Source organism: Protopterus annectens, chromosome 2.part0 (genome assembly GCF_019279795.1).
Source record: "Protopterus annectens isolate FY-2018-M chromosome 2.part0, PAN1.0, whole genome shotgun sequence".
NCBI classification, from domain to species: domain Eukaryota; kingdom Metazoa; phylum Chordata; order Ceratodontiformes; family Protopteridae; genus Protopterus; species Protopterus annectens.
The window spans coordinates 915,248,069-915,272,301 of NC_056728.1; the positions used below are offsets into that span (position 1 = coordinate 915,248,069).

Consider the following 24,233-nt stretch of genomic DNA (forward strand, 5'->3'; position numbering starts at 1 on the left):
CAGATTGTAGCTTGCTACAAGCCCCCAACCATGCTCCAGGATTCCCACTCCTCTTTTCTTGATACACTGGAAAATATTAGGGTACAACCCAACACCCTAACAATGGGTGATTTCAACTAGCACACCATTAACTGGGAAAACTACTTATGTACCAACTCTTTTGCTCAACGTTTTCTGGAATTCATCAAGTCCAGCACCTTGGATCAACTTATCCACACCGCCACCAATGGCAGCAATATCCTAGACCTGGTCATCACCAACATGGGCGACCGATCTTCCACACCAGAGGTCAATTCCTCGTTGGTCAGATCCGACCACAAGCTAATCACCCTAGACATCCACATCCTGCTCCCACCCCCCATTAGGAAAACAACCATAAAAAATGTCTCCAAAGCCAACTTCACGCTTCTTAAGAAAGAAGTGGCAAACTTCACGACACCCATGCAGATGGACAATAGAGGTACGACTACTGAATCCTAGACAAATGCACTTTATAAGCACTTACACAAGTGCATGGATAATGCTATCCCTAACAGAACCAAGATACTATCCTCCAAAAAAGGAAGCCAATCTGGTGGTCTTCTGCCATAAACAAACTCTACAACAGAAAAAAGAAACGGTTGCAAAAAAAGAGGAAAATCCAATGATTGGAGAAACTCCCTGGTCAGCCTCAGTAAGAAGCTGAGATCCCTCATAAAATCCTCCAAAGCTAGTTATGAAAACAAAATCGCCACTGATTCTAAAGACAACCACAAAGCATTCTACAGCTATGTCAAGAATCTCAATGGCAACACTCAAATCTGCTCCAAGTTACAGCACAATGGCACTAAATATACAGAACCAACTGATATTGCCAACATCCTGGCAGATAGGTTCAGTGCTAACTTTACCCCCCCTCTCACCCCCTAAAGGGCCCATCCCTATACCGGAAGAATGCAAATTTCCTGTAATCACAGCTGCACAGGTAAAAACCTCACTCTCCAAAGCCAAGAACACAGCATCCATGGGACCTGACAACATCCCTGGCTGCCTTCTACATGAACTACAGAATGAACTGGCACTCCACCTAAGTACCATGTTCAGTCACAGCCTCACCTCAGGCTTTGTGCTTAGTGAATGGCGCATTGCAACAGTTATTCCACTTCACAAAGGGGGAGCCACGACAGACCCTGGGAACTACCACCTCATTAGCCTGACGAGCCTGGTCTGCAAGGTCATGGAACGTATCATCATGCAACTCATAAATAAAGACATTGGAGATCTCCAAACTCTGGACCCCACACAGTTCAGGTTTGTAAAAGGCAGATCATGTCTCCTAAACCTGATAGACTTCTTTGAAGCAGTCACCAAAGCCATGAGAGTAAGGTGGTTCACACAGCCTATCTAGATCTCTCCAAGGTGTTCGACACCATCCCCCATTCTGGAATTATATATAAACTCACTAAACTAGGTATAATCCCGGTCACAAGATGGGTTGCCAACTGGCTTACTGACAGAACCCACACTGTGAAAGTAGCAGACTCCAAATCAGACTTCAGACCAGTGACAAGTGGAGTACCACAGGGTTCAGTCCTGGGTCCTCTCCTGTTTGGTATCTACTTCTCTGAAGTACAGGCTAACACAGAAGGTCTTTGGCTAACTAAGTTCGCAGATGACTGCAAACTAGGAGCCATAATCAAAACTCCTAACAATGTGGACATCCTACAAAAGAGCCTCTGAGACAGATGCCTGGTGTCAAAGCCATGGCCTCAAGCTCAATGCCAAAAAGTGCAGTCATCCCCTTTGGAAAAAACTCGGTACCCATGAACTACCACATAGGCAGTAGTCTACTTAACATCGAAAGTGTGATAAGAGTCCTTGGGACACAGGTGGACAGTATTTTCTCCTTTGATAATCACATCACTACAGTGGTCAGGAAATCCTTCTACATAGCACACCTCATCACAAAAGGTTTCTCATCCAGAAAAAAAGAGGTCATTGTTTCCCTCTACTCATCACTCATTAGACCCATTATAGAGTACAACTCCCCTTTTGGTATGTACCTCACAAGACATCTACAACTGGAAAGGCCACAGAAATACCTCACAAAGAGGATTACTGGCCTAAAACAGATGCTTTACGCAGACTGTCTCAAAATCTACAGCTTTACTCTATCACATATCGCCTACTCAGAGGCGATCTCTGCCTAACATACAAAGCTAGGTCAAACCCAGAGCTGTTGGACATGCTCCACTTAAAGAAATCCCAATCCCTCTGAGCTACATGCTCTAGGGACCTAAACCTTGTCACCACAATAAACAGAACATGCCAGAGGGACAGATTCTTATCCCAGAGACTTCCCATACTCTGGAACAGACTACCTATGTATGTCAAACAAAGCTCCTCATTAGCACTCTTCAAGAAAAATTTGACTACTGGATGGGTAACAGGAAATTCACCCCAGGGATCACTTCTGTGGCTCTGCTTGACAGGGGCACAGGAAAATAATTCTCTTGGGTGGCGAAACCCAGGGTACCTTTTTGGCTAGGCTTGTATAGGCCCTAGGGCCAATAGCCTAGTACCTACCTAAGAACATATGAAGTTCAGTCAGAGGAACAGAAATGGGTTGCTGTGTGTCTCAATTCACTGATGGTTGTAATCATCAGGAGTACAGTTTCCTACAAAAGTACACAGAGTAATTTGCAAGTGTTATGATGGAACTCAGAGCATAAGTAGTACTTGTGTCATTATCAAAGTGTCAGTTTTGCTGAAGAGTGAAAAGAGAAAAGCATAATAAAATTATCAAAGGTAAGTAATAGAAAGTTGGTAATAACTAGCTGTAGAATGGCAAAACAAGAACAGCATATTAAGAAGAACATAACATTGGTTAAAAAACAAATGCAACTAATAAAGAATTTCGTACAATATTCTGTGCGCCCCCACCAAAAAAAAAAAGAATATTCCCACTGCAGTACAGGGGAACAGAATTATTTTCCAGTCCATTAGTTTTATTGTATTTTATCAAGGAGTCAGGTTAGTAGAAGAGTTACTTTCCTATACTTTAACAAATTACAATTCACACAGAATAATAAGAAGAGAGAAAATATAATGTTACTACACATCTGTCTCTCAGAATATATAGTTATCCAAAGTTAAGGAATAGAAACATGGTAATATTTTGTTCTAAAACTTATTTGGTAAGGGGAAACAAGAACAATGCATTAGTTATAAAACAAATGAAAATAAAGTATTTTCTACAACATTCAGGTTAAAATAAATAAATTAATAAATAAATAAAAATCTTTCCACTGCAGGTATGGGAGAACAAAATTATTGTAAAATCCCTTCATTTCCAGTACTGGCCGTCATACATGAACCTGCCAGGACCTCTAAATTCAGTGACAGTTTTATTACCTCAAAATAGGGTAGGGGAGGGGGCTGTCAATTCATCTTGGACTACAAAAGAATACTTGTAAAAAGTCCTGCAAACTTGTTTGACTGTAGCTGTTTAACTCCTAGGTATACTGTAAAACGGGCTTTGAGACAAACATAAATGAGAGTCATTCCAAGAACAAAAAAAATCAGTCCTGTTACAGAAGGAATAAGACGACAGTGACTGACACAAATCCCATTACATGCCAATGGCATGGGAATACATCAGTGTTTGCTTATGTCTAGTATGACTCACATAAAACAGACCTGAAACTGATTATACGAAAGAGAATATTGTCTCCTAAACCTGATTGACTTCTTTGAATCAGTCTCCAGAGCCATGGATAAGGGTAAGGTGGTCCACACAGCCTATCTAGACCTTGCCAAGGCCTTTGACACCATCCCCCACTCTGGAATCATAGATAAACTTACTAAGTTGGGCATTAATCCCTATGTCACCCAATGGGTTGCTAAATGGCTTACTGATAGAACCCACACTGTAAAAGTAGCCAACTCCAAATCCAGCTCCAGAAAAGTGACAAGTGGAGCACCTCAGGGTTCAGTCCTGGGGCCGCTCTTGTTTGGCATCTACTTCTCTGAAGTACAGGTCAATACTAAGGGACTCTGGCTAACAAAGTTTGCAGATGACTGCAAACTGGGAGCCATTATTGAATCCCCAAATGATGTGGATACGCTACAAAAGGGCCTTACAGAAACAGATGCTTGGTGCCAGAGCCATGGGCTCAAGCTCAATGTCAAGAAATCTATTGTTATCCCCTTTGGGAAAAAACATGTATCCATAGGTGGCAGTACACTAAACACAGAAAGTGTGATAAGAGACTTAGGGATACAGGTGGACAGTGGTCTCACCTTCGATAACCACATCGCCACAACAGTCAGGAAATCCTTCTATGTGGCACACCTCATCACGAAGGGCTTTTCATCCAGAAAAAAGGAGGTCATTGTCCCACTGTACTCATCCGTCATTAGACCCATTATAGAATACATCGCCCCATTTGGTATGTACCTCTCAAGACATATGCAACAACTGGAAAGGCCTCAGAAATACCTCACTAAAAGAATCACAGGCCTAAAGCAGATGCCCTATGCTGACCGCCTTAAAAAACTCCAGCTATACTCTGTTGCATATCGTCTACTCAGAGGCGATCTCTGCTTAACATACAAGGCCATGTCAAACCCAGAGCTGTTGGACATGCTACACTTAAAGAAATCCCAATCCCTCTGAGCTACATGCTCTAGGGACCTAAACCTTGTCACCACAATAAACAGAACATGCCAGAGGGACAGATTCTTGTCCCAGAGACTTCCCATACTCTGGAACAGACTACCTATGTATGTCAAACAAAGCTCCTCATTAGCACTCTTCAAGAAAAATTTGACTACTGGATGGGTAACAGGAAATTCACCCCAATAGCCAAATAGCCAGGAAATTGTTATGGCTACGCTTGTATAGGCCCTAGGGCTGATAGCCTAGTACCAACCTATGAACCTATGAGAAAGGGTTGTAGAAAAACAAGATCACGTTAATATTTTAAGCCCCACTGGCAGCCATTTATGGGAAACCATATTAAAATTCTATAAGAATCACCAAGTGTGATTTTTGAGGTGTTAAAATAGCTCAGAAAACAGAGAGTGAAAATATATATATATTTTAAGGCGGAGTTTTCCTTTAGTACAAATATGAACAAGTTGTATTAGTTGCCTAGAGAAGTCAGGAGAATATAACTACAAAAATACCAGGAGGTGTCAAAAAGCTGTAATGAGTTAAGTAAACTCATTACTTGCTGCCTTTTCCATCCATCCATCCACAACCCCTTTTCCCATTTTTGCACATGGGGTCAAGGTGTCACTTTAACAATGACAATCATCTAGAACTGAGGTTTACACATTTGGGATGGACAACCCTGCCACAGCTGTTCTTCCATACCACACACTGAAGGGCACACTCACAACCATGGCTAACTTAGTGTGTCACATCCGCCTACAGCATGTCTTTGGAATTTGGGAGGAAAGCGGAGCACACAGAGGAAATGCACACAAACACAGGGTGAATATGCAGACTTAACGTAGAAGGCATCTCAGCCAATAATCAAACTGGAGAACCTCTTGCTGTGAAGCAACAATGCTATCAGCTGTGCCACTTTTGTGTCACAGTAAAATAGTACAGTATTTACTGCAGTTTGGTAGCAAACAGCTTGTTTCTAAATATTGTTTTTAACAGGCATTCCACTTAAGTTGTTTGCTTATCATATTTCTTACGATCACATTACAATACCATTTTTCTTGCATTACTATAAAAAAAACTCTTAAATCTATCTACTGATAAATATTCTAACATTTGTGCTTTGTTTCTGTTATCAGATTCAACACAGAGCTTTAAAACAAGCTTTAGGTCATTCATTTGTGCACTCACCATTTTATCTAAATTAAAAGTGTAATTATGAGATTTTATTGTTTGTACCACAGGGGCTATTAACAGTCCTGACAACATTTTTTTTCTTTTCTTAACATTTATTGTAGTCCATGCAATATATGACCATCCATGTCACATATATTTTCAGTGTCACTCCTGTCAGCTGGGATGGCAGGATTCTTGTCCAATCCACTCAGCTCCAGTATTCTGTACTGACATACCATTCAAATGTCTCCTAAGATGCTTGCACTTCATCGCACCCCTTTAAAATATCATTAAAATAAAGTCTTCTATATCTTTATCTATATTGGCAATATCTGTTGGCTCGGTATAGGAGGTAGCATTGTGCAGTCGCTCAGAGCAAATCTGGGTACTGCTGTGAAGATTCTTTACATAACTATAGAAAGCTCTGTGGTTGTCTTTACTATCTGCTACAATCCTGTTTTCACAGCCAAAAGAAGAAGATAGCTTTAGAAGATTTGATGAAGGATCTCAACCTTTTGTTGAGGCTGATAAGGGAGTTTTTCCAGTCCTGGGATTTCACTTCATTCCGCATCAGTTCCCTCCTTCTATTGTAGAGTTTGTTTATGGCTGGGGAACACCAACTGGCTTCTTTATTTTTGAGGAGAGTGTCTTGGCTCTACTGGGTATGGTGAGATCCATGCATTTGTGTACGTGTTCATACAGTGCATTGGTGATGATTCGGCAGTCATGCAAATATCCTCCATTTGCATGGGTGCTGTGAAGTTAGCCACCTCAGTTTTATGAGCCCAAAGTTAGCTTTGGAGAAGTTTTTCATGGTGGTTAGCTTTGTGGGGGGGGGGGGGGGGGTCCAAGGTGATTAGTTTGTGGGTGGATCTAACCAGGGAGGAAATGACTATTGGTGTAGAGCAATGGTCTCCCATGTTAGTAATGACCAGGTCAAGGATGTTGCTACCTCTAGTGGGGGTAAGTACAAACTGGTCCAGGGCATTGGAATTAATGAATTCCAGAAAGCGCTGGGCAAGTGTATTGGTGCATGAGTAGTTTTCCCAAGTTAATGGAGGGGTAGTTGAAGTTGCCCAGTATGAGAGTGGTAGGTTGGATGCTAATATTCTACAGGGTGCTTAAGAACATGGAGTGAGAGTCTTAGGACATGGTTCGGGACCTATAGCAGGCTACGACCTGAATTGCTGTCTTACCCAATGTTAGCTGCACCTGAAGTATCTCAGATGCGTTATGCTGGGCTACCAGTCTGGAGGTGTGCACATCCTTTATGAATATGGAAACGCCACCACCTTTGGAGCTTCGGTCCAAGTTCTGGGGCTGAATGGTATGCAATGAGTTACAGCCTGGTAGTGCAGGGGTGCTTTCTGCTGCCTTGAACCAGGTCTCTGTTACAGCACAAATGTTGATATTCTCCATTTTAAGGAGTGCTTTGAGTGAGTGCATTTTGATATTTAGACTTCTAGTGTTGAGCAGCATGACCCTCAGACTGCATTTGTTTGTAGCTATTACGGTCTGTATATAGTTTACCAACTATATACAGAACATATACAATACAAAAAGAGCAGGATCAAAGATATTTGAAAAGAAACACAGGCAAAGGCATCTGGATATGAAAAAGTTTGCAATACAAACAATAAAAAACAGAGGGAAAGTAGAAAGGTGTATTAGTAATGGAGAAGTTAAAGAAACAGAAACTGAGGTTATGGATTATCTGCAAAGTGTAGGAGTGTAGAAATTTTAACTTAACACTTTAGCACCACAGGAGGATACAATAATGAATCCCCAAATTAAGAGAAAATCAGTGGAGAGGGAAACATCTAATCAATTGCCATAAGAAGATACTTTGGAAGAAGATACTTTGGATCCTTCAGTGGGAAACCATTATAAAAGTTCACTTGGAGTTGCACAGTAAGGGAAGGAACAGGAATTGTAACAAATCTGACACAGTCAATGTTAGGGAGTGACAGGCCAATGAGTCCCCATATGAAAGAGCAATGGATGTCACAGGATGAACTTGAAGAGAATATGGTACAGACAGATGCTCTGGAACTTTCTGAAGAATGCCTGCAGGAAATGGAGAACAAAGAATGTGCCCTCAATTTAGATGTAAATGATCTAGGGAAGAGTTACTTGATGTAATGCAGATCGACAGACATATTAAGATCAATGAAAGAAATAAACTACAGAAAGTCAACAAGACCCAGAATGTTAAAAGTTTGATAAAACAAATGAACACAGTAATCACGACTGTTCATAGAAATTCATGTGGTATAACAGAAGCAGATAGGAAATATTATTGTGGAGCTAAATTAGTAACAGTTAAAGTCTTACCACAAAAACAGAGGGCAGTAAGGGAAAGGAAGGGGATAAATCAAATGCCATCATAGAAGTATCAAGTACAGAAAGCTATAAAGCAATTAAGACAAGAAGTGTCTCTGACAGAAGAGTACAGAAGAGGAACAGATCAGCAAAAATACTCAGAAAATTGACGTGATAAAAGCAATGCACAGTACCAGAACAGATCAAGATCTATTGTACAGTATTGCAAAAAATAAACTAAAAATATCAGCACAGGCAGAAAAACTTAGATTTGCAAATAAATATAAAGGACATATACAAAATAAGCAATTTACTTATAACTGAAAAACGTTTTAGAGAATTGAGAAACAAGGCAAAAGGAATAGAAACACCACCAAAAAAAAAAAAAAAAAAAAGAACTAGACACATTTTGGAGAAATATCTGTGAAGATCTACTGGAACATAAACATACGGACTGGATAAAAGAAGTAAAAGAAAGAATAAGAAGTTCAAAGGTACAGAATATGAAGTGGGATGAAGTAACAACCAGAGCAAATGAAACAAAATCAAGAAAAGCTCCTAAGTGGAAAACCCCAGGCTCAGATGCAGTACCTAACATCTGGCTAAAAGTATTAACATCTTTACATGAAGATTTATCCTTGAGTAAGAACTATTTATAATGGCACTCTGAAAAGATGCCAACCTAGTTAACAACAGGAAAAACAATACTCCTCCTAAAGAGCAAATCTTCAAGCTATCCTAAAAACTATAGACCAATAACTTGCCTTCCGACTATGTATAAACTATACCCTGGAACTGATGCCGACAGAGTTTATAGTCATTTAGAAGAAAACTCAGTCATGACAATAGAGAAAAAGGATAACAAAAAAAATCATAGGGAACAAATGATCATTTATTGTTAAAATTACAATGGAGAACTATGAAAAAGGGAAGAATCCAAGTATGGAATGGATAAACTACAAAAAAGCATTTGACAGAATCCCACTTTCATGGATAAAAGAGTGCTTACAAATGCATAAGATACACCCTACACTGATCGATTATATTACAGAGATCACGAAACAGTGGCAAACCACTTTGCAGTTAAGCCATGATAAAGGACACATTATTATTCCATAGAAAAAATTCAAAGGGAGATATTCAAAAGTGACTCTGTCACCGCTGCTCCTTTGTTTTGCCCTCAACCCATAAAGCTGTCTACTTAACAGACTAGGTCATGGTTACAATTTGGTTCCCAGAAAACAACAAACTATAAAGATTTCTCATCATCTTTTTGTGAATTACTGAAAATTCTACAGTTCATCAGACGAGGACCTGAAAGCACAAGTGGTCAAAACTTTCTCAGATGATATAAGAATGTCATTTGGTCTTGATAAATGTGCAAAAGAAACCTTTCAAGCAGGAAAGCTGCAGCACCAAAAAAATATCAGTCTGGGACAGGAATGTGTTATAAAGGAACACGAGCAGGGGAGAGTGTATAAATATTTGGGAATTGATGAAGGATCAACAATAAAACATGAAGAAGTGTGAATAAAACTTAGTAAGGAATACTTTAGCAGACTAAAATTAATACTGAAAACATCTCTGACATCTAGGAGCGCAGTCCAAGCTATAAACTAATTTGCACTTCCTGTCCTAACTTACAGTTTTGGAGTGACTGACTGGCCCCAAAAGGTATAGGATCAGTTGGAGAGGAAAATAAGAAAAATGCTTCATGCTTATCAAATGATTCATAAAAATGAGTGTATATGAAGATTATATATTCCCTGTAGGTTTGGGCCTCCTCAAAACTGATTACATGTATATATCTGCAATCATAGGACTGCATACATATCTGCTGACCTCACAACATCCTAATATAGTGAAAGAATTACAACATGAAGAGAATAAGTCAAAGATGACCTCCCTGCTTAGTTCAGTAGAAGCATATCGATGTCAAGCCGAAATGGAAATCAAACCAGAAGTAGATAAAAAAACAGGCAGGAACTGAAAGTTCCAAAAAATGAAATAATATAAGTTGAAACATCAGATAAAAAGGCAAAAAATGTGGAAAATGCATAAGTATAGTTGCAAGTACAGAAAACTCTTTGAACAACCTCATGTCGATCAGGACTGAATGCAGGAATGGTTAAGGAGAGGTGAATTTAAACCAAACGATAAAAGGTTAAAATTGGCAGCCCAGGATATTGGACTACATACACATTGGTTTACAAAGTCCATTGAACATGTGGTAGAAACAGACAAAAGCAGGATTTGTAAAACAGAAATGGAAGCAGTCACACAGCTTGTTGCTGGTTGTGATATACTAATGGCAGAAGGACTGTATACTGAAAGTGATAATATGGCAAGACTGTTGCATTAGAGATTATACATACATTATAATACTAAAGTAGCTGAGAAGCATTGGAAAAATAAGCTACAAAGCATTACAGAAAATGATGAAGTTTATATCACATGGGATCACCCATTACCAGCAGTTAAAAAAAATAAGATGCAAAAAAACTAGATATAGTAGTCCATGAAAAGACAAAAGTAGCATTGATCACTGAAATTGATACACCCATCGAATATAGTGTCTTATGTACAGACAGACACAAAGTTATAAAATACCAGGTTTTACAGGCATAAATGAGGTCAATGTAAAGTAGGATACCCAGACAGTTCCAATAGTAGTAGTAGGAGCAATGGGTCTTATAAAAAAAAAAAAAGAAGAATTTACAATTGTACTTAGATATGTTACCGATACATGCAGCTCCCTATGAATTGCAGGAATCAGTTCTGGGTACATTGCGGGTGCTGCAAAGAGCACTTCTGGCTACCATCAAAAATTGCAAACAGTACTAATTGCATGAATTTTAATCATACTTTGACATGAATGAGTCCCATTTCCATCATGGTATTAGAAACTCAAAAGGCTGAGAAATTAAAAAGACTGAAAACATATTTTCACAATCTTTAAACATTTTCATGTTGTAACCACATGTTAATTTACTATGCTAGATTACTCATACCAAAGTTCTCCCTCCCTCTTTTTTTTATCAGATTATTAAAATAACACTTGATCCATCCTGTTACTCAACCAATTAATACCTTAAGTATGCAGTTTAATACTGATTTTCCAACTCCAAAATGCATATCCTCCCCTTTTCCTACACAGCATCTGTCATTCTTTACCAGACTTGTCTTTTCCCTATAAGCTGCTTTTTAGTTTTTAGCCCTTAACAGTGACAGTCCTCTTTAGGAGGCCTTTAGCCTACATATTTACAATACAGGGTCCTATCTTAACAACATTAAGTACCATTTAAAGTGTGTGTTTATAGTTGCTAAAATTCCCTTGAATCTCTACTTCATCTTTCAAAGTTCATAGTACTCAACATCCCCAGAATAAATGTACTCAATTACCTACTTCTCCTATATCACATGTTCAGCAATCCCTTCAAATATATTTGATGATCACCATCTGCAACCTCTGTGGGGAATGAAAGCATTCATGGAGGCATTTCCAGGCACAATTCTGAGCTTTCTTGCTTTTGGAAGCCGGAGATACCTCTCACTATAGGGCTCTTTAAATTTCTTGCTAGATTACTGTTCTAGTTCTGTCTTAGATTATCCTCACCTACTCAAAATTATTTGTTAAACCTCTGCATGCTCTAGAAATTAACAGTAGTTTCATAACTTCCTCTGTCCTAACTTTGGCTAGTAAATGGATCCAGTCTGGGGATCTATTATTTTTGGATTTAATCTGTGTGTCTTGAACACCATCATCAAACCAGCATATGCTAACTTATATCTTTCATTGGGTTTATGGCATATTACTGAGTTTTCAGATATTCAAACATCATATGATCTAGACCACATGTTCGACTTTCTAAAAACTCGAATGAAACAAAACAAAAAATGTACATTTTTGCAGGGGGGCAAAGCCCCATGTACCTCCCACACCCCCTGTAAATTATATATACCAAGTCAGAGATCATATTACAGTACAAAAATGTTAAATTCCCCAATATCCACTGCACAGTGATCTCCATACAAATGCTTCAAGTTTTTGGAAAGTCGAAGATATGGTCTCAACCATATGAAGTTCAAGTTTCCAAAAACTCAATCATCCGAAAAAGAAAATCACAGTTTTAAGGTGAAAAGCTTTGGTGCCCCCCCCCCCCCCCAAACAACAAATTCCGGCCCCTAAGAGGAGTTTTTTATACACAAAAAAATGTAAAAATAAATACATTAAATGGATTTTAACACGCTTTTTTCACAGAAGCATTCACTAAGAAAAAAAGCATTCTGTGATGGTCTATAAAACATTTCTTTTTTTCTCAAACAAATGAAGTGCAATGTTTTCCTGGACATTATTTATCTGAAGAACCAGTAGACTAAAAAGGATCTTACAATCACCTAGCACTTTTTTAACCTGACTAGTAAAAAGCTTTCGCGTATGCTTCTTTAAGTCAGGAAATAAAAACCATAGTGCAAGAACAATTAAAATAACTAATAGAATCACATGTAATGTCACATGATTACAATGCAAATATGTTTAAAAATGCAGTTAACAGCTTTAGGGAAAAAAATAAACATATATATATATATATATATATCTGTGTACATATATATATATATATATATATACATACATACACACATATGTTGTTGTTTGTCTTTCGGCTTTTCCCTGTTAGGGGTTAACACAGCGGAACTCTGGTCCACTAATGACTGGCAGCGGATTTTTATGGCGCCGAATTGCCAGCCCAATGCCCAACCTTCAAAGAAGGCACACCCATTCATGCATATGCACCTACCTGCAAGTAGTTACACATCACTCGACCGGGGATATATATATATATATATATAAAAAGTTTACACACCCCTGTTAAAATGCCAGGATTTTGGGATATAAAAAAATGAGACCACAACAAATCATTTCAAAATTTTTCCCACCTTTAATGTGACCAATAACACATGTACAATTCAATTAAAAACAAACAAATATGTAAGGGGAAAAATATAAAAAAATAAAAAATGTACAATAAGCTGGTTGCATAAGTGTGCACACCCTTAAACTAATATTTAGTTGAAGCACCGTTTGATTTAATTACAACATTCAGTCTTCTTGGGTAGGAATCTATCAGCATGACACATCTTGACTTGACAATATTTGCCCACTCTTCCTTACAAAAGTAGTCCAAATCTGTCAGACTGCGTGGGCATCTCTTGTGCACAGCCCTCTTCAGGTCACCCCACAGATTTTCTACTGGATTTAGGTCTGGGCTCTGGCTGGGCCATTCCAAAACTTTAATTTTCTTCTGGTGAAGTCATTCTTTTTTTGATTTGGATGTATGCTTAGGGTCATTGTCATGTTGAAAGTTGAAATTCCTCTTCGTCTTCAGCTTTCTAGCAGACGCCTAAAGGTTTTGGGCCAAAAGTGAGTGGTATTTGGTACTGTTCACAATTCCCTCCACCTTGACTAAAGCCCCAGTTCCAGCTGAAGAAAAGCAACCCTAAAGCATGATACTGCCAACCACTATGCTTCACCGTGGGGATGGTGTTGTTTTGGGGATGCGAAGTGTTGTTTTTAAGCCAAATGTACCTTTTGGAATTGTGACCAAAACGCTCAACCTTGGTCTCATCAAACCATAACACATTTTCCCCACATGCTTTTGGGAGACTTGCTGTATTGTTTTGCAAACTTTAACCAGGTCTGGGTGTTTTTCTGTGTAAGAAAAGGCATTTGTCTTGCAACCCTACCCCATAGGCTAGACATATGGAGAATAAGGGAGAATGTTGTCAGATGAAGTATAAAACCAGTACTTGCCAGAAATTCCTGCAGCTCTTTCAGTGTTGCTGTAGTTCTCTTGGCAGCCTCCCTAATCAGTTTTCCTCATCTTTTCATCAATTTTGGAGGGGCGTCCAGTTCTTTGCAACTTCACTGTTGTCCCATATTTTCTCCAATTTTTGATGGCTGTCTTCACTGTGTTCCATGGTATATCCAATGTTGTGGAAATTTTATTGCACCCTTCTCCTCACTGATACCTTCCAACAATGAGATCCCTTTGATGCTTTGTAAGCTCTCTGCAAACCATGACTTTTGCTGTAGCAGGAAACTGAGTAAATGTCAGGAAAATCCTACTAGGACAGCTGAACTTTATTTGGGGTTAATCAGAGTCTCTTTAATTGATGGCAAGTGTGTACCCAAGAAGACTGAATGCTGTAATTAAATCAAAAGGTGCTTCAACAAAGAATTAGTTTAAGGATGAGCACATTTATGCAACCAGCTTATTGTACATTTTTTATTTTTTATATTTTTTCCCCTAACATATTTATTTGTTTTTCAACTGGATTGTACAGGTTATAGGTCACATTAAAGATGGGAAAAGGTTTGAAATGATTTATTGTGATCTTATTTTTTTATATCACAAACACCTGGCATTTTAACAGGGGGGTGTAAACTTTTTATATCCACTGTGTATATAAATATATATATATATATATATATATATACATATATATATATATATATATATATATATATATATACATAGAGACATACACAAAAATATATATAAAGAAAAAAATGACAGTTATTAAAGGTAGTAGCTACTTCTGAGTTAACAAAAAATTAGCTAAGTAAACAGGTATAGGTTTCAGACCTGGTATTAGATGACTTGAATAAACTGTAATATGTGTCCTTAAAAACTGGATTTGTCTAAAATAACGAGTTGCAGATAGAATAAAGGCAAATCCTCTAGGGGATTATTTAGAAAGATGTAAAATTTTATTTGACAGACATTCCGGTATTAGAGAAGCTACAGTTGCATCACCACAGGCTGTTGGATCTTCCTTTGTGCAGGTTTACACCCTCCCATTCAGGATGCTTTAAAGCAGATATTGCTAAACTGGCAGTCAACAATATTAGAAAAGTTGCTTCCATATGAGGAACTGTATGGAAAACTTAGAAAAGAAAAGGAGGACAAAAGAAAAAAATAATGGATTTACAAAATAAGAATTATGCATGGATGGAGGGGGCACGAGCAAGAAGGCTAACAGCAGCAAATGGTGAAAGCTCTATGATAAAATTAAAGTCTGGAGATACTTGATAGCAAATTTTATTCACTAATAAATCAGAGAAAATATTTATAACTTCAAGCTCTTTAAAACCTGTAATTTTCCAGTCAAAATTTAAACTGTTTAGTTAACAGAGAACAAACTTCAACATGAACCACTCAAAAAATGGTTCTCAGGGATTTTTCTGTTAAACAAGACATCCACTCACTAACACCTAGTATGCAGGATGTGTTACTTAACATGGACAAGCTGGATAACAACATAGAAAGTTTCAAAGAGGAGTCCAGAAAGAGGATGGAACATTTAGAAATTCTTATAAAACAACAAAGTGCAGAAATCAGCAGTATGGAAGAAGCTTTTAATGATCATAATGGGAGAATAACTGAGGGTGAGTCTCAGATGAAATTTCTTTTAAAATAAAACAATTAGCTCATAGATAAAGTTGATGATTTAGAAAATAGACTGAGATGAAATAACATCAGAATTTACAGTATACCCGAAAAGTATGAGGGACATGCACATTAAATTTACCTTAAATATTATCTTTTGGAATTTGAAGGGCACAGATCCCTGAGAGCACCTTCAAAGAAGAAAAACTCACCACCATGCTCAATTATAGTTAAGATTATGTCCAACTTAGAAAAAGATCAAATATTAAAAACAGCATGATCTAGCGCACCTATTGAAACAGGTGAACATGTAGTCAGATTTGACTGATTATTCTAGTAAAATAATGAGTAAAAGAAAATTCTGCTTAACACTGATTAAAGAACTTAAAAATAACAATATTACTGCACTTCGGTGTTTCCTGCAAAGATCAAATTATTTCTTTCTGAAGAAATTAAAATATTTGATACAGTGGAGAAGGCATCCACTTTTAATAAAAAATAAAATCCTTAACACTGAAAAAATTGATTGAAACACTATACCTCTCAAGAGGATTACTATGCTGAACAGTACCCCAATAAAAGCACCTGTACAACTGCATGGGCTCAGCCATACCCAACATAACCAATACTTGCCCCTCAAGGAATCACAAAGATGTCTGGTTGACATCCTCTATCAATAGGCTTTACAACAAAAGGAAGAAACTGTTGCCCAAGAGTAAAAAGGAACAAATTCCAAATTGGAAAAACTCCCTCTTTAGCCTCAACAAGCAAATTAGATCACTACTGAAAACATCCAAAGCCAATTATGAATCGAAACTAGCCTCTGAAACAAAGGGAAACCGCAAAGCCTACTTCAGTTATGTCAGGAACCTCCATGGCAAAGCCCAGGTTTGTTCCGAATTGGTGCTTAACGGTATCACTTACACTGATCCTGTTGACTTAGCCAACCTGCTAGCAGATACATTCGGTGCAAACTCCCCCCCAGCCCCCCAAAAGGCCCTTTCGACATCCCTGACATCTCCATAGATCAAGTGTTAAAGGCCCTATTCCAAGGCAAAGAACACAGCTTCCATAGGACCTGATAGTACCCCAAGCTGTATTCTGCACCATCTCCAGCAGGAACTGTCTTCACTATTGAGCACCCTATTCAACCATAGCTTAAGTACAGGCTTCATTCCAGCACAGTGGAGAACTGCCATTGTCATCCCCTTGCACAAAGGTGGTGCCACTACTGACAGTGGAAACTATCGCCCCATTAACTTGACAAGTCTGATCTGTAAAGCCATGAAGCATATTATTGTGAATCTCAAACAAGGACACAGGTAATCTCCAGCACTTGACCCTACCCAGTTTGGATTTGTCAAGGGCAGATCTTGCCCATCAAAGCTGGTTGACTTCTTTGAAACTGTCATCAAGACCTTAGATGAGGGAAAGTCAGTACATATACCTTACCTTGACTTGACCAAGGCCTTTGACACAATCCCCCACTCCAGCATCATCAAAAACCTAACACAACTTAGCGTAAATCCCTATCACATCAGGTGGGTGGGCCAACTGGCTCAGTGTCAGGACCCACAAGGACAAACTAGGCACCTCCACCTCCAACAGCAGACCTGTCACTTGTGGAGTTCTCCAGTGATCTGTCCTGTTTGGCATCTACTTCTCCAAGGTTCAGGCAAAGACAAAAGGCCTGTGGCTGGCCAAGTTTGTGGACAACTGTAAGTTGTTTGCTGCCAGCGAATCCCCAGATGATGTTAACATACTGCAAGAGGGTCTCACAGCAACTAATGACTGGTGCCAAAGTCATGGCCTCAAGTTAAATGCAAAAAAATGAATCATCATACCATTCGGCAAAAATACAGGTCATAATGATTACCACATCAATGGCAACCCCCTAAGCACACAACCTGTGGTGAGAGACCTGGGTACTCAGGTTGGTAACAACCTCACATTCGACCATCATGTAGTGGCAGTGGTCAGAAAAGCCTTTTACTTGGTTCATCTCATAAGTAAAGGGATTGCATCCAAAAAAAAAGGAGGTTACTACTTCTGTGTACTCCTCCCTCATTAGGCCAATAATTGAGTACAATGCCCTGTTTGGCATGTACCTCTTCCAGATACCTACACCAACTGGAAAAGCCAAAGAAATACCTCACAAAGAGAATCCATGGCCTCCAACACCTGTCCTATGAGGACAGGTTCAAATCACTATCAGTCTACTCAGTATCGTACAGATTTCTCAGAGGTGATTCTGTGTCTTACCTACAAGACAGTCTCAGACCCTGCCCTACTACAGATGCTCCCAATCAGTAAGTCTAACTCCTCGCGCATTACCCACTCAAAATGACTAAATCTAATATGCAACATTAACAAAACCTGCTGGAGAGACAGTTTGTCTCCCAGAGGCTGCCCCTGTCTCTGGAACAGACTTTCTATGCATGTCAGAGTACTTCGCTGACCCTCTTCAAGTGCAACCTTGATGAGTGGATTGGAAGCCACAAATTTGCCCCAGGGGTTCCACCTGTTTCCTTCATTTACAGGGGCAACAGGTGCTGACTGAGGTTTCTTTTCTGGGGATAAACTCTTGGCTAGGCTTGTAAGGATCCCAGGGCCATTAGCCTAGTAAGCTCTTATGATCCTATATTTTCATGTCACCCTTTTGACAGACTCTAGACCTCGAGATTGTTTTCTATTTAAAAATTCCATTAGCTAACTATTAAAAGTAGGACAGCTCTACTACTTGATATGCCTTTGTTCAAAATGATAAAGTTTCAATATTGTCCATTTTTCGAATACAAAGCCATTGTTCAGCACATTCAGCTGTTTCCTGAAAAATAACAATGATGCTACAATGAATGTGACCCCCTTTTGGCCCAGTGATGGGCACTAGTCTTTTCCAAAACAGCATTTCTCATAAAATAGATTCAATCAAGATATCAGAAATAAAGAAACTCTCAAAACCTTTGAAGCTAAATATTTCTTACACAAGAAAATATATGTGTATGCTTCAAAAGCAATGGTTAATTAAGATAAATGGGATATTGCTGGGTCAGTACAAAATGTTTACTGATTATAAATGAAATCATCCATTTGAGATTATCGAATTAATGTAAAATCTCTAATGTGTGTTAAAACTTTAAAATAAGATTCATGTTAAAGTTCTTTAAACCTAGCTATTCTTAGTTTTTCTCTGAAACTGCATGCTACTCTGACTGCATGCTGTCATTATCATAACTGGAAGTGACCATATTTTTACTTGTTTATTACTGCAAATAATGCAGCATTACTGAGTACCTTTAATTTTATCATAGGTTGGTACTAGGCTATCAGCCATAGGGCCATTACAAACCTAGCCATAACAATTCCCTGGCTATTTCTTCCCACAATATTTACTTCCCTGGACCCCTGTCTAGCAGGGCGACTGACGTGATCTGCGGGGTTAATTTCCTTTCCCCATCCAACCATCAAGGTTCCTTTTGAAGAGGGTCAAAGAGGTGCTCTGCTTGACATGTATGGGCAGTCTATTTCAGAGTCTGGAGAGTCTCTGGGTCAGGAACCTATCCCTCCAGCATGTTTTGTTAATTGTGGTGACAAGGTTTAGATCTCTGGAGTGTGTGTGGCTCTGAGGGATTGGGATTTCTTTAAGTGTAGCATGTCCAATAGCTCTGAGTAGTTTGACATGGCCTTGTATGTTAAGCAGAGATCACCTCAGAGTAGACGATATGTGACAGAGTATAGCTGGAGTTTTTTAAGGCAGTCAGCATAGGGCATCTGCTTTAGGCCTGTGATTCTTTTAGTGAGGTATTTCTGCGGCCTTTCCAAGTTGTTGCAGATGTCTTGAGAGGTACATACCAAATGGGGCTTGTATTCTTCAATGGAGCTAATGAGGGATGAGTACAGTGGGACAATGACCTCCTTTTTTCTGGATGAAAAGCCCTTAGTGATGAGGTGTGCCACATAGGATTTCCTGACTGTTGTGGCGATGTGGTTATTAAAGGTGAGACCACTGTCCACCTGTGTCCCTAAGTCTCTTATCACACTTTCAATGTTTAGTGTACTGCCACCTATGTGGTAATTCATGGGTACATGTTTTTCCCAAAGGGGATAACTATACATTTCTTGGCATTAAGCTTGAGCCCATTGCTCTGGCACCAAGCATCTGTTTCTGTAAGGCCCTTTTGTAGAGTATCAACATAATTTGGGGATTCAGTAATGGCTCCCAGTTTGCAAGTCATCTGCGAACTTTGTTAGCCAGAGTCCCTTAGTGTTGGCCTGTACTTCAGAGAAGTAGATGCCAAACAAGAGAGGTCCCAGGACTGAACCCTGAGGTACTCCACTTGTCACTTGTCTGGAGCTGGATTTGGAGTCAGCTACTTTTACAGTGTGGGTTCTGTCAGTCAGCCCAGTTGACAACCCATCGAGTGATGTAGGGACTAATGCCCAGCTTAGTAAGTTTATCTGTGATTCCAGAGTGGGGGATGGTGTCAAAGGCCTTGGCGAGATCCAGATAGGCTGTGTGGACTGTCTTACCCTCTTCCACAGCTCTGGAGACTGATTCAAAGATGTCAATCAGGTTCAGGAGACAAGATCGGCCCTTTATGAACCCAAACTGGGTGGGGTCCAGTGTTTTAAGGTTGCCAATGTCTTTGTTTATAAGTTCCATGATAATACATTCCATCGCCTAGCAGATCAGGCTCATCAGACTGATGGGGCAGTAGTTCCCAGGATCCAAGGTGGATCCCCCCCCTTGTGAAGTGGGATAACTGTAGCTGTGCGCCACTCAGCCGGGCATGAAGCCTAAGATGAGGGTATGATTAAATATGACACTTAGGTGAGGTGCCAGTTCATTTTGTAGTACACAGCCCGGAATGTCTTCTGGTCCCATGGATGCTCTATTCTTAGCTTTGGAGAGTGCGTATTTTACCTGTGTGGATGTTATTACCAGAATTTGGCAATCTTCTGGTATTGAGATGGGCCATTTAGGGGGTGAAAGGGGGATGAAGTTGGCACTGAATCGATCATATCCTTGTGATCAGTATATTTAATGCCATTCTGTTGTAGCTCAGAGCAGATCTGAGCATTGCCATTTAGATTCTTGACATAGTTATAGAATGCCTTGTGATTGTCTTTGGAATCTTTGGCAATTTTATTTTCGTAACTAGCTGTGGAGGAGTTTATGAGGGATCTCAGCTTCTTACTGAGGCTGATAAGGGAGTTTTTTTGCATCCTGGGATTTTCCTCTTTTCTGCAACAGTTTCTTCCTTTTGTTGTAAAGTTTGTTTATGGCAGGGGACCACCAGATTGGCTTCCTTGTTTTTGGAGGAGAACATCTTGGTTCGATTTGGGATGGCACGATTCATGCATGAGTGGATGTGCTCATACTGTGCCTTAGTGTAGGACTCAGCAGTCGAACTTTCAGTTCCCATCTGCATGGGTGTCATGAAGTTTGTAACTTCTGACTTGAGTAGCATGAAGTTGGCTTTGGAGAAGTTTTTTATGGAGGTTTCCTTACTGGAGGGTGGGGGTGGGATGTGGACGTTAAGAGTGATTATTTTTTCTGAGTATATGTCTGTCTAATACTCTTTCATGGCTGAAGAGTCATTTGAGTGATCCACCTTTCCAGTTAAACAGAAATATATATACATACATATACACACACACAGTGTTCTAAACACTAAGAAAATGCAAGACATTAGTCAGTCAACAATGATCTTTATTTGTATTTATTGGTTGATAAGCCCCTAGTTCCCTCTTTCAGGGGCCTCCCAAAGATCCACAAAGATGTGAAGAACCCCTCTTTAAGACCAATTGTGTCTAGTCGTGGATGGCTGACAGAACCCCTATCTATCTATCTAGACAAATTGCTTAAACCTATTGTTTCAGAAGTGGAACATGTTCTAAGAGATACACCACACTTCTTAGAGAATTTAGCTATTTATAGTAAGTCCTCTCCTTTAACATCCATAGTGTGTTAGTTACACTTGATGTGAAGTCGTTGTCTACATCAATACCTAATGATGTTGGTATGGAGTATATTCGAGCATTATTAACCAAGAAAAGAACATCTATCAATACCATCAACAAGTGTATGTCACTCCTTGAAATTGTTCTTGAGAACAATGTTCTTTGTTATGAAGACAAGTACTATTTACAAACGAAAGGTGTTGCGATGGGCACCCCGTGTGCCAATGCCTATGCCAACTTGGTATTGGCACAATGGGAAGACCAATATGTTTTGAATACTAGTCTTGATCACAAGAAATATCTTAGACATTACAATAGGTTTGTGGACGATGTCTTTTTACTTTGGGATGGTACCATTGAGCAACTGCTAACTTTTGTGAGTTACCTAAATGAGACAACTGATTTCTTATGTTTTGAATGCTGCTATTCTGTTGATGCCATTGAATTCTTGGATGTTAAGATAATAAAGGGAACTACTGGCTTTGACACAGAGCTTTTTAGGAAACCATGCTGGAGGAATAATCTCTTGCATCGGGCCAGCATGCACCCTAGGCACGTGCACCAGAATTTAGTGAGAAACCAAACAATAAGGGTATCCAAGTTGACATCCCAAGATAATGTTTTTGATCACCATAAGTCAGTACTAGCTAGGAATTTTATATCTAGAGGCCACAACCAGACACAGGTGCATACAGACATTGCAAGAGGTGATCGTTGTAGGGAGAATATAGGGGCACCACTGATCAATAGAGCATACCCTCATGAATTTATTAAAACAACTAGCAATTCAGCAACCATAAATAGGATAGTCATCCCCTTTACTAACAGAAATCACCATGTATTGGATGTTCTCAATAGGAATTGGAGATTATTGATGGTCGATGAATGGATAAAGAGCTTGGTTGATGACAGACCCAGAGTAGCATATAGAAATATGCTGTCTCTCAACAGATTACTTTGTTATGACAGGGCTCATCAGAGAACTAGAACTTCACACAGAACAGGTACGTTTAGTTGCAATTCTTGCAATCAGTGTAAATATGTATCCTGCTCTGATAACTTCACCCATCCCATAACACGACGTTCTTATAATTTTAGACAATATGCGGATTGTAGATCCACAAATCTGGTTTATGTTGCTGTTTGTCAGACCTGTAATATTTTTTACGTAGGCATGACAACAAGATCTCTAAGGGAACGTATGAGGGAGCACCTATATGCTATTAACAAGGGAAATACCACCAATGCCCTAGCTAAGCATATTTTAGATGAAGGATGCTCCCACAATTTTAAATTTCAGGTTTTAGAATTAGTATCCACTACCAGCCGACTAGGCAATGTTAGGAACATCACAGAAGAAAGGGAAGCTAAATGGATACTCAAATTGCAAGCACACAAGTTTGGCCTAAATGATAGTGTGACATTGAAGCCATTCCTATCCAGTAGACCACTTCGACACTAGTTTTATACTTTTAGCTAACATGGTTAGTTTATCAATCATGTTTCTACATTCATCATCACTCCTTATTTGTTTGTTTGTTTGTTTTTTAATCTGTTAGATACATATGTTGAATATTAGAGTTCTGATTTGTTGTTTTTAATTGGGAAGTGACATCATGACATGTATTTAAGGAGAGTTATTTTCATTATCTTTATGTCTGATGAAGCGTTTGTTATAACACGAAAGCGCTTACCTTGCAGCTGATCCTTTTATTGTTTATACAATAAACATGGTTTTATTACTTCAAGGAGAGAGTTTTTTGTTTAAATTTTGCAGTACATGGTGCACCTTCTTGTTCTTTTACTTGTACATTAGTGAGTATAATGATATACATTATATGTATGTATGTATATATGCACCAGATTTGTCATGTCTGCCTGTTTGTTGCATCTGGGTCCCAGTAACTGCGTTTCACCATTCCTACGATGCACCATTAAATGATTCTATGGATGTGGCTCTTACAAGGCATTCTACAAGGTCTATTTGTACATTGCTATTTTGGCAACAGACTACCTGAGTACCATGAGACAGAATTCACCATTTCTTTCACCACAAATGTCACTGTCTGATACTCACCTTGTGCTTCTATTCATACTCAATACTGATAACCACTTTGTGCACATGGCATATCATGTCTTTCCCACCTAATCTAAAGTAACTGAATTCCAGTCTTTTAAACTCATTCACATGTTTACACTTCTTTCTACCCTCTCAATTGTGTTAATGTCACTGGCCAGAGCAAAAGTCATTTGGTGCTCCACCCTTTTTACAATTGTGATATTACCCTTCCTTGTGTTTCACTCCCTTTTGAAGATAAAAATACAGAGAGGCCAAAAACAGCCAGTATTAAAGAAGCAGGCTTTTTGAAAAAAGGTCCTGCTTAAACTATTTAATTTCTGCAGTTTACTACACGGTGATGCAATGGTTAGCATTGCCGCCTCACAGCAAGAGGTTCTCCGGTTCGATCCTCAGCTGGGGTGCCTTCTGTGTGGAGTCTGCATGTCCTCCCTGTGGTCGCATGGGTTTCCTCCGGGTGCTTCAGTTTCCTCCCACATCCCAAACACATGCTGCAGGTGGATTGGACACACTGAACTGAACCTAGGTTTGAGTGCGCGTGTGTGCCTTCTGTGGAAGATTGGGCACCGGAATGGCAACTCGACACTGT

At 39.2% G+C, this 24,233-nt stretch overlaps 1 protein-coding gene across 1 annotated transcript in view; it reads right to left on the minus strand.

The window, feature by feature from the left end:
• Window positions 1-24,233, minus strand: part of LOC122792791 (AF4/FMR2 family member 1-like) — a 1,648,712-nt gene that overhangs the window by 1,137,067 nt on the left and 487,412 nt on the right. The gene's annotated exons all lie outside the window — the stretch shown is intronic.